Source organism: Electrophorus electricus, chromosome 1, assembly GCF_041902795.1.
Source record: "Electrophorus electricus isolate QZ-2024a chromosome 1, ASM4190279v1, whole genome shotgun sequence".
Taxonomy (NCBI): domain Eukaryota; kingdom Metazoa; phylum Chordata; class Actinopteri; order Gymnotiformes; family Gymnotidae; genus Electrophorus; species Electrophorus electricus.
This window is the reverse complement of record NC_137497.1, coordinates 14,472,188-14,488,110: the sequence shown is the minus strand read 5'-3', so window position 1 is coordinate 14,488,110 and position 15,923 is coordinate 14,472,188. Positions and strand designations below refer to the sequence as shown.

At 37.3% G+C, this 15,923-nt stretch overlaps 1 long non-coding RNA gene across 1 annotated transcript in view; it reads right to left on the bottom strand.

Moving 5' to 3' along the window:
- LOC145657174 (uncharacterized) overlaps nucleotides 1-15,923 on the bottom strand; it is a 454,169-nt gene that overhangs the window by 92,068 nt on the left and 346,178 nt on the right. The gene's annotated exons all lie outside the window — the stretch shown is intronic.

The window sequence follows — 15,923 nt, the reverse complement described above, 5'->3', positions numbered from 1 at the left end:
GCTAGCAAGCCCACAGGAGGTATGTCTCGCTCTGCCATGCACCTCCCAGTAAATGTTACAACTTCTTCCATAATAACAATATAATAAAATATATAAATTAAAGGAAGCTGTTGTCATATAGTGTAGTCGTTTGAGTATAAATAATGATCTCATAATAATCTTATCTACATATTCTTATACATTTACAGAGTAACATTCACTCATATACGCAAATTTCATATCATACATAGAAAACGTCCATCTCATCCATTGTAGTTTTTTTTCCTGATCAATAATACAAAAAAAAATTAAAAAATGAACAGCACCCAGCGATGAACCTCAATTATTTCAAGCTAACTATAAAACAGCTTAAGTCAGCATTTGCTTGCAGGTAGAACACAAAATATTCAGATTAATGCATCTGAGTTAAAAATTAAACACAATGAAATCAAATTAAATTGACTCACCTACAACAAGCTCAGCAATCACATTTAATTTTACTAAGTGGTCAGCTAGCCGGCCTATACAAAACAGGGTATTGTTAGAAATTCTGCACATGTAATTCACTTAGCTTCACATCTCACACTGCTTATAATTATAAGATAACGTATCCACATTCGTAATAATGTGATGAAATCTGCCAACAATAGTGAGACTGAGCATATTAAATAATAAGACAAACTGATCACTTAGTCCACATATTTCTAAATGAGAAGAAAAGTTCTTACAAACAATATAAAGCACACAATTATATATGGGAAAACAGTTACATTTGTCATTAAGAGAAGCACTACTTTATAGATAGAAAGCATTACGTATTACACAAACGTCATAACTGTCCTAATATTAATAGTTCAACAGTCTTCCTCTGTCTATTATGCACACTGTAAACATGTTAAATATCTGCCTTGCTGTTACAATGAAATGACTTCCGGCACCCTGAAAATTGTTTTACACACACGCAGCTGTAACGAGGTGGCCTGAGTACCGAGGGCAGGGAGCAGGATGCACAGACTCAATCGACATGGACGAACATTTATTACATACAACATAACGGCACTCACATATAACATGAACATGAATACGTTTAACAATAACGAGACTAATCTTGACATCCACAGGCTACACCAACAATGATCAACAATACTGTACGCACTAACAAGGGTTTAAATACACAAACAAGATGAGGTACAGGTGTGTGCAGGCATGGCCATAAACATATACTCCCAAGTCACGTGGCAGGCCAAACCGTGTGACTCGCAGGAGGCAAACGTTCTGTGACAGCAGCCACACTCATACACACACAAGCATAGTGCAACTCTGTGTTTACGCATCAATGATTGAATGTGCAAGTGCATGTATATGCAAGTTTAAATTATTATGCACAAATGTAAATAGTAGGCTATTTATGATAAAATGTTTCATATGTATGTGCAAGTACAGTTTCCCTGATTTCTCTTTAAACGGGCCCTCATAGTTCAGCAGTAATGAGGCTAGTTAGAGTTTGCTCAGAATTAAGTACACTTTGGAATGTTATATGTATCACAGTCTCCGGTGGTGAGCCATACATGGTTAATCAATCAAGGTTGAGGAATCTGTTAGAGTCGCTGCATTAATGACATATCTGTTTGCATTGTCAGTTGTTGCTATGGCAGCAATTAAATTAGGAAATTCAAAGAAAAACAACTCATCTCCACTCTTGGAACTTTAGAACCCCCTCTGTCCCGTGTCATAATGTCACACATGAGTGGAATCCCATGAACACCTTTACAGATCAGTCTGTGGAAAGACACTGAAGAGGACAGATCGAACAATGAGGCGTTTCTGGAGCTGGTGTGCTGGAGGTATCGAGAATGAATATATTGATACAAAGGAGGTGGAATCCAGGAGAGACTTAATAAAGAAAAGCAAAAGAGGAAAGCAGAAGTGGAATCTAAAAAAATTGAAGATAGAGTGGAAAAAACGTCCTACAGTTGGTATGGATATTTGATTATTTTTTCTGCTTTTTGGCCTTGCCTTTCTAAAAGGATTAATTTAAATCTCATGTATAAAAAAACAGTAAACTAAATAATCTTTACAATAAGGGACAAAAACTGACTTATTGAAAATGCTTTTATCCTTTGATCAGCAGTGACTAAAACTCTCATTTAAAATATGCAACACCACTTGAAGTATTAGTGCATTATTAGTCTATTACAAGGTTATAGGCTCTTGTCAGGCTGTATGTAGTACATACAATATGTGTTCTATATATATCCAGAAGTAATGATACTTGCTCCGGCAGATTTGAAGATGGCCCATGAACGAACTGAAAGGACTGTGGCAGCATGTCTAAGTGAAGTGACTGATGGATATGACTTGTACAGATCAGCCAGGACCAAGCAGAGGCACTCTGTGGCACCTGCTTCACCAGCCCTGAAAAGGGTCAACAAAGACACCAAACCAGGTGTGGATACAAAGCAGTCAGTCATCTTCCCTCTAGGGCCAAGAGAACATGAGTGGCTTGTGAAGTGTGCTGCAGGACAGCAGGATCAAATCTGCCAGCTTCTGCTCCAGGACATCAAGCTGGCAGAGAAGAGAAACTTCATTTCTGGCTTCACAGTACTTCACTGGGCTGCTAAACAAGGAAACAGTGAAATAGTGCGCAAGATCCTTCTTCTTTCTCAGCAAGGTGGGCCAGGGGTTGACGTTAACATCAAGAGCTACGACGGCTACACCCCACTACACATGGCTGCTATTCACAGCCACGAATCAGTCCTGAGTGTTCTGGTGCGTGATTATGGTGCCAACTGCAACATACGTGACAACAGTGGCAAAAAGCCCTATCAGTACTTACACAAGGACGCCTCACCCAAGGTGAGAGAGATGCTTGGCGACCCTCACGCTGCGGATTACAAGCCCCCAGGCTATGAGCAGCACTTTTCAGATCCGCCCAAAGGGCTCAGCACTTGGAGTAAACTATTTCAGTCCAAGCACAGAAAAATACTTAGATGCGGATCAAGATTCCACTCAGCCTTGAAGCAGCTTCACCAGCCTTGACCAAGATGTGGACAGGATAGACTACATTAATTTCCCGAATGTTTCCCTACAATGAACTTCCCAAATTAAATAGCATATCCTCAAATAAACATTTTCTCTAACTTGTCTTTCACTCCTGATTTCTGTGATCAAAACCTTAAGCTTTGAAATAAATCATTTGCACATAGATGTTTGAAATATTGCATAGTCATATCTGCCTTGAACCATTGTCTGTTTTCCTTGAATATTCTCTAATGTTTTGTCTTTGAGTAATGAAATGTTTTTGAGGTCTTTCATCAGCTGTGTAAGCAAAGTGCTTCTGATTTAGTAGTAGGAGAAGCCAGTTTATATATGAAAAATTAGTAGTGTGCTTTATATTGTTTGTAAGAACTCTTTCTTTGTATTTATAAATGTGTAGACTAAGTGCTCAGGTGAAATTAGTATGACAAAAATGTTCCAACCTATTATGGCTTAAAAGACAATTATCACCTATCCCCAAATATCAGTATTTAACTTTGCTCTTGTGTTCCAGTTGTTTTGTTTCCCTCTTTCTGTTCTTTTAATGTACTATACTGAATTAATTTATGTTTTGTAAGGTAACTCGAGGTAAATGCCTGACACAATCAAAGCCTAAGACTGAGACAAAGAAGCTATAAATTTGCATGAACACATCTGTTGAGCCTTTCCTGCTTATTCCACCCCTGAGATCAGTAGTTAAAAACTGATTTCAGCAGAGTCATTTCAAACAGAAGTAATTACAAGTCTAGAACCCCTCACGAGAAGAATATTGTACTTAGAATAACATCTTATTTTATATGTTTGTCAGATACCCAGTTTGTTAGTCTGTCTAAACTTGATTCATTTGCTCGTCACTATTCAGTCAACTTAAGGTCATCTTCTTTTGGCATTGGTAGAATTTAGATTAGTGCTGTTTGGCCGACAGTAATCACCTGATTTGGTTTTCCAACAAACTGGTATGTATGGCAGGAATGGCAGTATCCAACATCACTCCTAATCGATGGCCAAAAGAAATGTTGTAGAATGTGGTGAGTGTTTTTTTTTATGTGCGCTTAATTGAAAACGTGGCAAAAGAAGAGCCTTTCTAAAGAATATACATAAAGCCCAAGAGAGAAAAAAAAATTATTTACATCAAAGTTGGAGGTGGATTCACGCTCCACACCCACTACGGTTGCCAGGAAGACCCATCGCGCTGTAAATACATAAAGCACATTCATCAAAATGACAACACTTGTGATACATTTCACAAACGTGCCGCAAATACACAAAGCAAATTCATCAAAATGACAACACAACCCAGTGCAAATTCAGGAAAACTTACGCAACTTCAGAAGTGCTGCAAATCCAGTCACAACACAATGGAAGTTTGCCACAACAACAGAATGGCTGTTTGCAGAGGACACGGGGAGGAGATGGACTTCTGAGATCAGCGCCAAGTCTTTTGGAAGTGAAAAGTAAGTTTTTCGGTTACCATGGTTTTATTATGATATACGTGATACAGAATGAAAGACCGACCTATTCGTGCATATTTATTTATGCTAGGCTGTAGGCAGCCTTAAAAATGATGATTAAAATCCAAAATACCTACAATTAGATTGTTATTTATTTCAAATCACATTTTGTATCCATGTAGCTATAAACATCACACTTCAGATAAGATAAGAACAAGATAGTTGACCAGCATGAGCAATAACCACACTGGTCAACCAGTATAATCAGATTTGACCAGTATGACCAGTATGATTCATGAAGGTTCAACACCTTTAACATTATTTGAATCTTTTGTTACAGGCATTGTCAATTGTTTACTTACTTCAGATCATTTGAAATTAAATGTATAGATTTTTTGTCTAATGATCATTCTTAAATTGGAAAAAACTGACAATGTTTAATGACCCGTTATGTCATGGGACTGATTGCTGAGTGACTTTAAATGAACTGCAGTGAACTGAAAATGAAATGAAATGCATATTTACCATATATTAGTACTAAAAAGATGTTTCCAAAACATCATATAGTCTAGAGAGCATGTATCTGACCACAATGGTCAAGCCTTTAATGGTAGCCCATGGACTAATGGGAGTGATGTATAGCTCCATTATTTTGTTCCTCTAATTAGTAAAAATATATCTTCATATATTTTTGCTGTTCATGTGCAAGTGCAGTAGATCAAATCCTGCTTGTGCAAGAGAAACATGGTGAGGTCTAAATGCACCAGCTAACTGACAAATTTATTATATGGAGGTTTGTTATTTTGTAGAGGTCCATTTAGTTTAAAGTATATTGATTGAAAAAAAAAAGTTTAATCTTTGGTGGCTATAACTTTCACCTGGTGCTGAATTTCACTCTTTGGACATTTATTCGTCCGGTTTGAAAGACTTATTTTTTTCTTTGTGTTTTTCCCTTTATCTCAACACAGATTTATATAGACATGTTTTACACTGTCGTGATCCTATACTTTAATGGCAATGGATTTTATACTTTAGCTAATTCTGTACAATGAAATTTAGGAGTATAGGTCTTACTTTGAGGACACTAGGCTAATTTGAAATTTGTCTGTATGTCATTTTCAGTAGGAATAACCTGCTTCTCAGGGAACATCAGCAGAGATGAGATGGCCAGTAGCAGAGGGGAGATTGATGAGACCTTCCCAGCACTACCTTGGGAGGGACCAGAGAGATCAGGCAAGAAAAAAAAAAAGATTATTTGGTCCAAAACAAACCATTCACCAACATGTTTACTGTTGCAGGTTTTTAATGAAAAAATATCAGATCAGTATTGATATTGGTTGACATTAAAACACAGGATGTTGACATTGGATTGGTACAGAAAAACTGGTATCATGCCATCGCTATCATTTACAGCTGTGTGATAACAGGCTGAAATCGTGAAGAGCTGATAATGTCCTCGGGCATCAGATTCAATGATGATGACACCTACTATTACAACGTCCTTCTAATGACCTACAAAGCACAACGGTCTTGCTCTACAGTACCTTAGCAAATTCATGAGAACAGGAGAGAATATACAGCAGTGCCATGAGTTCTATATGGCATCAAGTAAAATTTACTTTTTTGGGTATTAAAAGCAAAAAACAAAAAACAAGCTCTATTCCTGATGCTACTCCATTATGTATGTATGTGTGTGTGTGTGTGTGTGTGTGTGTGTGTGTGCGGGTGCGCGTGCGTGTGTGCGTTTGTGCGTGTTTGTGTATAATACAACATTTAAGCTACCTTGGTCTTTCCTTGTGTTTCCCTTCCTTCTACTTTCACTTCTGTTTGCTGGTTTTCTCATCACTCTTTTACAGCTTTGTTGCCTAGCCAAAGCTGTTATAGTGGTCTGATGAGCTAAGTCACAATTATAGACAAACACAGTCTAACAATAATTAAAAACACACAAATTCACAGTTGTACTCATCATGTCTGTTAGTAAGCATATTGAGTAAACATCCACATTGTTGGCCAAAAAAGGTCAGTGAACACTTAGAACACTTAAAAATGTACAACCAGGGGCCTGTATCAGAAAGCAGGTTTAGTGAAAACTCAGTTAGTTGGCTTAGAGTTGAAACAAACTTGAGATTTTCTGTTTCACAAAGAGGGTTTGGCTGACTGGGCTCACTGCACAACACCGGGTATTTGCTATTTATTTGATGGGCTATTCATTTTTATCTGATGGATGAGCAGCCAAGACAAAATGATGCTGTACCTGTAATCCTTAATCAAAACCTGCACAAAGGAAAATGTTTTTAAGATCCAGATTTAAATAATTGCACATAATATGGAGCGGTCACCATTTATAGGATTTAAAAGTAAAAGATGTCCAAAACAGATGTCTGTCTTAGAAAAGCAATGTTAATCACCTCAAAAACGATGGACGTGCTAATAGCAGTTTTCCTGCACGCACTGCCTTTAGCAAAATGCATGCCAGCAGTTTGGACTTACTCATCCATGCAGTCTGTACTTCACATGTGGACCTGCTATCCAAATGCATCATTTTTTCTTTCTTTTTCAATTTTCATTTGATAAAGCTGTGATTGCATATGAGGTCATTTAAAACTAAACGTTTGTAATTTGCAGGACAACCTCGGCCAATGGAATGTTTGCTGTCTAACACTGAAGCTTGAATATCTGACAACAGTTTACCAGGCTTGAATATCTCTACAGTTAACCGGACATTGAGAGTGCGTCCAAACGCACATGGCCTTGACAGACACACATGCCTGCTCCCTGCTTTCATAGACCCAGTCAGTGCAAACACAAGGAAATAAAGGTAGAGGCATATCGGAATAGCAGCAAATGAATAAGAACAACAGGTGTCTTTGTAACACATTTCAAGTAGAAACTAGTACTATGTAAATTATCATGTCAGGTTTGTGTTGGTCAAGAGCATGTGCCATAATCGGTTTGTCCGTCTGCTTATGCTGTGGTATCTAGAATGTCTCACAGTCATTAGAAAAATAAGTACCAGAATCCTTTATTGTTTTATTTGAAAGTATGTGATCTGAAATAAATCATCTAATTGTAGGTATTTAGCTCGAAACTAGAGTTGTATTATATAGAATGTCATTAGGTTGAATGGGAATGTAAAATAGTAGCTAGTGGGACCTCTGTGTTCCGTCCCACTCAATGATGTACACCAGGTTGTGAATAAAAGGGGTTTCCTTTTATTTTCCACACTATAACAAGTTCAGCAACCACATTTAATTTCACTGAGGGGTCAGCTAGCAAGCCCACAGGAGGTATGTCTCGCTCTGCCATGCACCTCCCAGTAAATGTTACAACTTCTTCCATAATAACAATATAATAAAATATATAAATTAAAGGAAGCTGTTGTCATATAGTGTAGTCGTTTGAGTATAAATAATGATCTCATAATAATCTTATCTACATATTCTTATACATTTACAGAGTAACATTCACTCATATACTCAAATTTCATATCATACATAGAAAACGTCCATCTCATCCATTGTAGTTTTTTTTCCTGATCAATAATACAAAAAAAAATTAAAAAATGAACAGCACCCAGCGATGAACCTCAATTATTTCAAGCTAACTATAAAACAGCTTAAGTCAGCATTTGCTTGCAGGTAGAACACAAAATATTCAGATTAATGCATCTGAGTTAAAAATTAAACACAATGAAATCAAATTAAATTGACTCACCTACAACAAGCTCAGCAATCACATTTAATTTTACTAAGTGGTCAGCTAGCCGGCCTATACAAAACAGGGTATTGTTAGAAATTCTGCACATGTAATTCACTTAGCTTCACATCTCACACTGCTTATAATTATAAGATAACGTATCCACATTCGTAATAATGTGATGAAATCTGCCAACAATAGTGAGACTGAGCATATTAAATAATAAGACAAACTGATCACTTAGTCCACATATTTCTAAATGAGAAGAAAAGTTCTTACAAACAATATAAAGCACACAATTATATATGGGAAAACAGTTACATTTGTCATTAAGAGAAGCACTACTTTATAGATAGAAAGCATTACGTATTACACAAACGTCATAACTGTCCTAATATTAATAGTTCAACAGTCTTCCTCTGTCTATTATGCACACTGTAAACATGTTAAATATCTGCCTTGCTGTTACAATGAAATGACTTCCGGCACCCTGAAAATTGTTTTACACACACGCAGCTGTAACGAGGTGGCCTGAGTACCGAGGGCAGGGAGCAGGATGCACAGACTCAATCGACATGGACGAACATTTATTACATACAACATAACGGCACTCACATATAACATGAACATGAATACGTTTAACAATAACGAGACTAATCTTGACATCCACAGGCTACACCAACAATGATCAACAATACTGTACGCACTAACAAGGGTTTAAATACACAAACAAGATGAGGTACAGGTGTGTGCAGGCATGGCCATAAACATATACTCCCAAGTCACGTGGCAGGCCAAACCGTGTGACTCGCAGGAGGCAAACGTTCTGTGACAGCAGCCACACTCATACACACACAAGCATAGTGCAACTCTGTGTTTACGCATCAATGATTGAATGTGCAAGTGCATGTATATGCAAGTTTAAATTATTATGCACAAATGTAAATAGTAGGCTATTTATGATAAAATGTTTCATATGTATGTGCAAGTACAGTTTCCCTGATTTCTCTTTAAACGGGCCCTCATAGTTCAGCAGTAATGAGGCTAGTTAGATTTTGCTCAGAATTAAGTACACTTTGGAATGTTATATGTATCACAGTCTCCGGTGGTGAGCCATACATGGTTAATCAATCAAGGTTGAGGAATCTGTTAGAGTCGCTGCATTAATGACATATCTGTTTGCATTGTCAGTTGTTGCTATGGCAGCAATTAAATTAGGAAATTCAAAGAAAAACAACTCATCTCCACTCTTGGAACTTTAGAACCCCCTCTGTCCCGTGTCATAATGTCACACATGAGTGGAATCCCATGAACACCTTTACAGATCAGTCTGTGGAAAGACACTGAAGAGGACAGATCGAACAATGAGGCGTTTCTGGAGCTGGTGTGCTGGAGGTATCGAGAATGAATATATTGATACAAAGGAGGTGGAATCCAGGAGAGACTTAATAAAGAAAAGCAAAAGAGGAAAGCAGAAGTGGAATCTAAAAAAATTGAAGATAGAGTGGAAAAAACGTCCTACAGTTGGTATGGATATTTGATTATTTTTTCTGCTTTTTGGCCTTGCCTTTCTAAAAGGATTAATTTAAATCTCATGTATAAAAAAACAGTAAACTAAATAATCTTTACAATAAGGGACAAAAACTGATTTATTGAAAATGCTTTTATCCTTTGATCAGCAGTGACTAAAACTCTCATTTAAAATATGCAACACCACTTGAAGTATTAGTGCATTATTAGTCTATTACAAGGTTTTAGGCTCTTGTCAGGCTGTATGTAGTACATACAATATGTGTTCTATATATATCCAGAAGTAATGATACTTGCTCCGGCAGATTTGAAGATGGCCCATGAACGAACTGAAAGGACTGTGGCAGCATGTCTAAGTGAAGTGACTGATGGATATGACTTGTACAGATCAGCCAGGACCAAGCAGAGGCACTCTGTGGCACCTGCTTCACCAGCCCTGAAAAGGGTCAACAAAGACACCAAACCAGGTGTGGATACAAAGCAGTCAGTCATCTTCCCTCTAGGGCCAAGAGAACATGAGTGGCTTGTGAAGTGTGCTGCAGGACAGCAGGATCAAATCTGCCAGCTTCTGCTCCAGGACATCAAGCTGGCAGAGAAGAGAAACTTCATTTCTGGCTTCACAGTACTTCACTGGGCTGCTAAACAAGGAAACAGTGAAATAGTGCGCAAGATCCTTCTTCTTTCACAGCAAGGTGGGCCAGGGGTTGACGTTAACATCAAGAGCTACGACGGCTACACCCCACTACACATGGCTGCTATTCACAGCCACGAATCAGTCCTGAGTGTGCTGGTGCGTGATTATGGTGCCAACTGCAACATACGTGACAACAGTGGCAAAAAGCCCTATCAGTACTTACACAAGGACGCCTCACCCAAGGTGAGAGAGATGCTTGGCGACCCTCACGCTGCGGATTACAAGCCCCCAGGCTATGAGCAGCACTTTTCAGATCCGCCCAAAGGGCTCAGCACTTGGAGTAAACTATTTCAGTCCAAGCACAGAAAAATACTTAGATGCGGATCAAGATTCCACTCAGCCTTGAAGCAGCTTCACCAGCCTTGACCAAGATGTGGACAGGATAGACTACATTAATTTCCCGAATGTTTCCCTACAATGAACTTCCCAAATTAAATAGCATATCCTCAAATAAACATTTTCTCTAACTTGTCTTTCACTCCTTATTTCTGTGATCAAAACCTTAAGCTTTGAAATAAATCATTTGCACATAGATGTTTGAAATATTGCATAGTCATATCTGCCTTGAACCATTGTCTGTTTTCCTTGAATATTCTCTAATGTTTTGTCTTTGAGTAATGAAATGTTTTTGAGGTCTTTCATCAGCTGTGTAAGCAAAGTGCTTCTGATTTAGTAGTAGGAGAAGCCAGTTTATATATGAAAAATTAGTAGTGTGCTTTATATTGTTTGTAAGAACTCTTTCTTTGTATTTATAAATGTGTAGACTAAGTGCTCAGGTGAAATTAGTATGACAAAAATGTTCCAACCTATTATGGCTTAAAAGACAATTATCACCTATCCCCAAATATCAGTATTTAACTTTGCTCTTGTGTTCCAGTTGTTTTGTTTCCCTCTTTCTGTTCTTTTAATGTACTATACTGAATTAATTTATGTTTTGTAAGGTAACTCGAGGTAAATGCCTGACACAATCAAAGCCTAAGACTGAGACAAAGAAGCTATAAATTTGCATGAACACATCTGTTGAGCCTTTCCTGCTTATTCCACCCCTGAGATCAGTAGTTAAAAACTGATTTCAGCAGAGTCATTTCAAACAGAAGTAACTACAAGTCTAGAACCCCTCACGAGAAGAATATTGTACTTAGAATAACATCTTATTTTATATGTTTGTCAGATACCCAGTTTGTTAGTCTGTCTAAACTTGATTCATTTGCTCGTCACTATTCAGTCAACTTAAGGTCATCTTCTTTTGGCATTGGTAGAATTTAGATTAGTGCTGTTTGGCCGACAGTAATCACCTGATTTGGTTTTCCAACAAACTGGTATGTATGGCAGGAATGGCAGTATCCAACATCACTCCTAATCGATGGCCAAAAGAAATGTTGTAGAATGTGGTGAGTGTTTTTTTTATGTGCGCTTAATTGAAAACGTGGCAAAAGAAGAGCCTTTCTAAAGAATATACATAAAGCCCAAGAGAGAAAAAAAAATTATTTACATCAAAGTTGGAGGTGGATTCACGCTCCACACCCACTACGGTTGCCAGGAAGACCCATCGCGCTGTAAATACATAAAGCACATTCATCAAAATGACAACACTTGTGATACATTTCACAAACGTGCCGCAAATACACAAAGCAAATTCATCAAAATGACAACACAACCCAGTGCAAATTCAGGAAAACTTACGCAACTTCAGAAGTGCTGCAAATCCAGTCACAACACAATGGAAGTTTGCCACAACAACAGAATGGCTGTTTGCAGAGGACACGGGGAGGAGATGGACTTCTGAGATCAGCGCCAAGTCTTTTGGAAGTGAAAAGTAAGTTTTTCGGTTACCATGGTTTTATTATGATATACGTGATACAGAATGAAAGACCGACCTATTCGTGCATATTTATTTATGCTAGGCTGTAGGCAGCCTTAAAAATGATGATTAAAATCCAAAATACCTACAATTAGATTGTTATTTATTTCAAATCACATTTTGTATGCATGTAGCTATAAACATCACACTTCAGATAAGATAAGAACAAGATAGTTGACCAGCATGAGCAATAACCACACTGGTCAACCAGTATAATCAGATTTGACCAGTATGACCAGTATGATTCATGAAGGTTCAACACCTTTAACATTATTTGAATCTTTTGTTACAGGCATTGTCAATTGTTTACTTACTTCAGATCATTTGAAATTAAATGTATAGATTTTTTGTCTAATGATCATTCTTAAATTGGAAAAAACTGACAATGTTTAATGACCCGTTATGTCATGGGACTGATTGCTGAGTGACTTTAAATGAACTGCAGTGAACTGAAAATGAAATGAAATGCATATTTACCATATATTAGTACTAAAAAGATGTTTCCAAAACATCATATAGTCTAGAGAGCATGTATCTGACCACAATGGTCAAGCCTTTAATGGTAGCCCATGGACTAATGGGAGTGATGTATAGCTCCATTATTTTGTTCCTCTAATTAGTAAAAATATATCTTCATATATTTTTGCTGTTCATGTGCAAGTGCAGTAGATCAAATCCTGCTTGTGCAAGAGAAACATGGTGAGGTCCAAATGCACCAGCTAACTGACAAATTTATTATATGGAGGTTTGTTATTTTGTAGAGGTCCATTTAGTTTAAAGTATATTGATTGAAAAAAAAAAGTTTAATCTTTGGTGGCTATAACTTTCACCTGGTGCTGAATTTCACTCTTTGGACATTTATTCGTCCGGTTTGAAAGACTTATTTTTTTCTTTGTGTTTTTCCCTTTATCTCAACACAGATTTATATAGACATGTTTTACACTGTTGTGATCCTATACTTTAATGGCAATGCATTTTATACTTTAGCTAATTCTGTACAATGAAATTTAGGAGTATAGGTCTTACTTTGAGGACACTAGGCTAATTTGAAATTTGTCTGTATGTCATTTTCAGTAGGAATAACCTGCTTCTCAGGGAACATCAGCAGAGATGAGATGGCCAGTAGCAGAGGGGAGATTGATGAGACCTTCCCAGCACTACCTTGGGAGGGACCAGAGAGATCAGGCAAGAAAAAAAAAAAGATTATTTGGTCCAAAACAAACCATTCACCAACATGTTTACTGTTGCAGGTTTTTAATGAAAAAATATCAGATCAGTATTGATATTGGTTGACATTAAAACACAGGATGTTGACATTGGATTGGTACAGAAAAACTGGTATCATGCCATCGCTATCATTTACAGCTGTGTGATAACAGGCTGAAATCGTGAAGAGCTGATAATGTCCTCGGGCATCAGATTCAATGATGATGACACCTACTATTACAACGTCCTTCTAATGACCTACAAAGCACAACGGTCTTGCTCTACAGTACCTTAGCAAATTCATGAGAACAGGAGAGAATATACAGCAGTGCCATGAGTTCTATATGGCATCAAGTAAAATTGACTTTTTTGGGTATTAAAAGCAAAAAACAAAAAACAAACTCTATTCCTGATGCTACTCCATTATGTATGTATGTGTGTGTGTGTGTGTGTGTGTGTGTGTGTGTGCGGGTGCGCGTGCGTGTGTGCGTTTGTGCGTGTTTGTGTATAATACAACATTTAAGCTACCTTGGTCTTTCCTTGTGTTTCCCTTCCTTCTACTTTCACTTCTGTTTGCTGGTTTTCTCATCACTCTTTTACAGCTTTGTTGCCTAGCCAAAGCTGTTATAGTGGTCTGATGAGCTAAGTCACAATTATAGACAAACACAGTCTAACAATAATTAAAAACACACAAATTCACAGTTGTACTCATCATGTCTGTTAGTAAGCATATTGAGTAAACATCCACATTGTTGGCCAAAAAAGGTCAGTGAACACTTAGAACACTTAAAAATGTACAACCAGGGGCCTGTATCAGAAAGCAGGTTTAGTGAAAACTCAGTTAGTTGGCTTAGAGTTGAAACAAACTTGAGATTTTCTGTTTCACAAAGAGGGTTTGGCTGACTGGGCTCACTGCACAACACCGGGTATTTGCTATTTATTTGATGGGCTATTCATTTTTATCTGATGGATGAGCAGCCAAGACAAAATGATGCTGTACCTGTAATCCTTAATCAAAACCTGCACAAAGGAAAATGTTTTTAAGATCCAGATTTAAATAATTGCACATAATATGGAGCGGTCACCATTTATAGGATTTAAAAGTAAAAGATGTCCAAAACAGATGTCTGTCTTAGAAAAGCAATGTTAATCACCTCAAAAACGATGGACGTGCTAATAGCAGTTTTCCTGCACGCACTGCCTTTAGCAAAATGCATGCCAGCAGTTTGGACTTACTCATCCATGCAGTCTGTACTTCACATGTGGACCTGCTATCCAAATGCATCATTTTTTCTTTCTTTTTCAATTTTCATTTGATAAAGCTGTGATTGCATATGAGGTCATTTAAAACTAAACGTTTGTAATTTGCAGGACAACCTCGGCCAATGGAATGTTTGCTGTCTAACACTGAAGCTTGAATATCTGACAACAGTTTACCAGGCTTGAATATCTCTACAGTTAACCGGACATTGAGAGTGCGTCCAAACGCACATGGCCTTGACAGACACACATGCCTGCTCCCTGCTTTCATAGACCCAGTCAGTGCAAACACAAGGAAATAAAGGTAGAGGCATATCGGAATAGCAGCAAATGAATAAGAACAACAGGTGTCTTTGTAACACATTTCAAGTAGAAACTAGTACTATGTAAATTATCATGTCAGGTTTGTGTTGGTCAAGAGCATGTGCCATAATCGGTTTGTCCGTCTGCTTATGCTGTGGTATCTAGAATGTCTCACAGTCATTAGAAAAATAAGTACCAGAATCCTTTATTGTTTTATTTGAAAGTATGTGATCTGAAATAAATCATCTAATTGTAGGTATTTAGCTCGAAACTAGAGTTGTATTATATAGAATGTCATTAGGTTGAATGGGAATGTAAAATAGTAGCTAGTGGGACCTCTGTGTTCCGTCCCACTCAATGATGTACACCAGGTTGTGAATAAAAGGGGTTTCCTTTTATTTTCCACACTATAACAAGTTCAGCAACCACATTTAATTTCACTGAGGGGTCAGCTAGCAAGCCCACAGGAGGTATGTCTCGCTCTGCCATGCACCTCCCAGTAAATGTTACAACTTCTTCCATAATAACAATATAATAAAATATATAAATTAAAGGAAGCTGTTGTCATATAGTGTAGTCGTTTGAGTATAAATAATGATCTCATAATAATCTTATCTACATATTCTTATACATTTACAGAGTAACATTCACTCATATACTCAAATTTCATATCATACATAGAAAACGTCCATCTCATCCATTGTAGTTTTTTTTCCTGATCAATAATACAAAAAAAAATTAAAAAATGAACAGCACCCAGCGATGAACCTCAATTATTTCAAGCTAACTATAAAACAGCTTAAGTCAGCATTTGCTTGCAGGTAGAACACAAAATATTCAGATTAATGCATCTGAGTTAAAAATTAAACACAATGAAATCAAATTAAATTGACTCACCTACAACAAG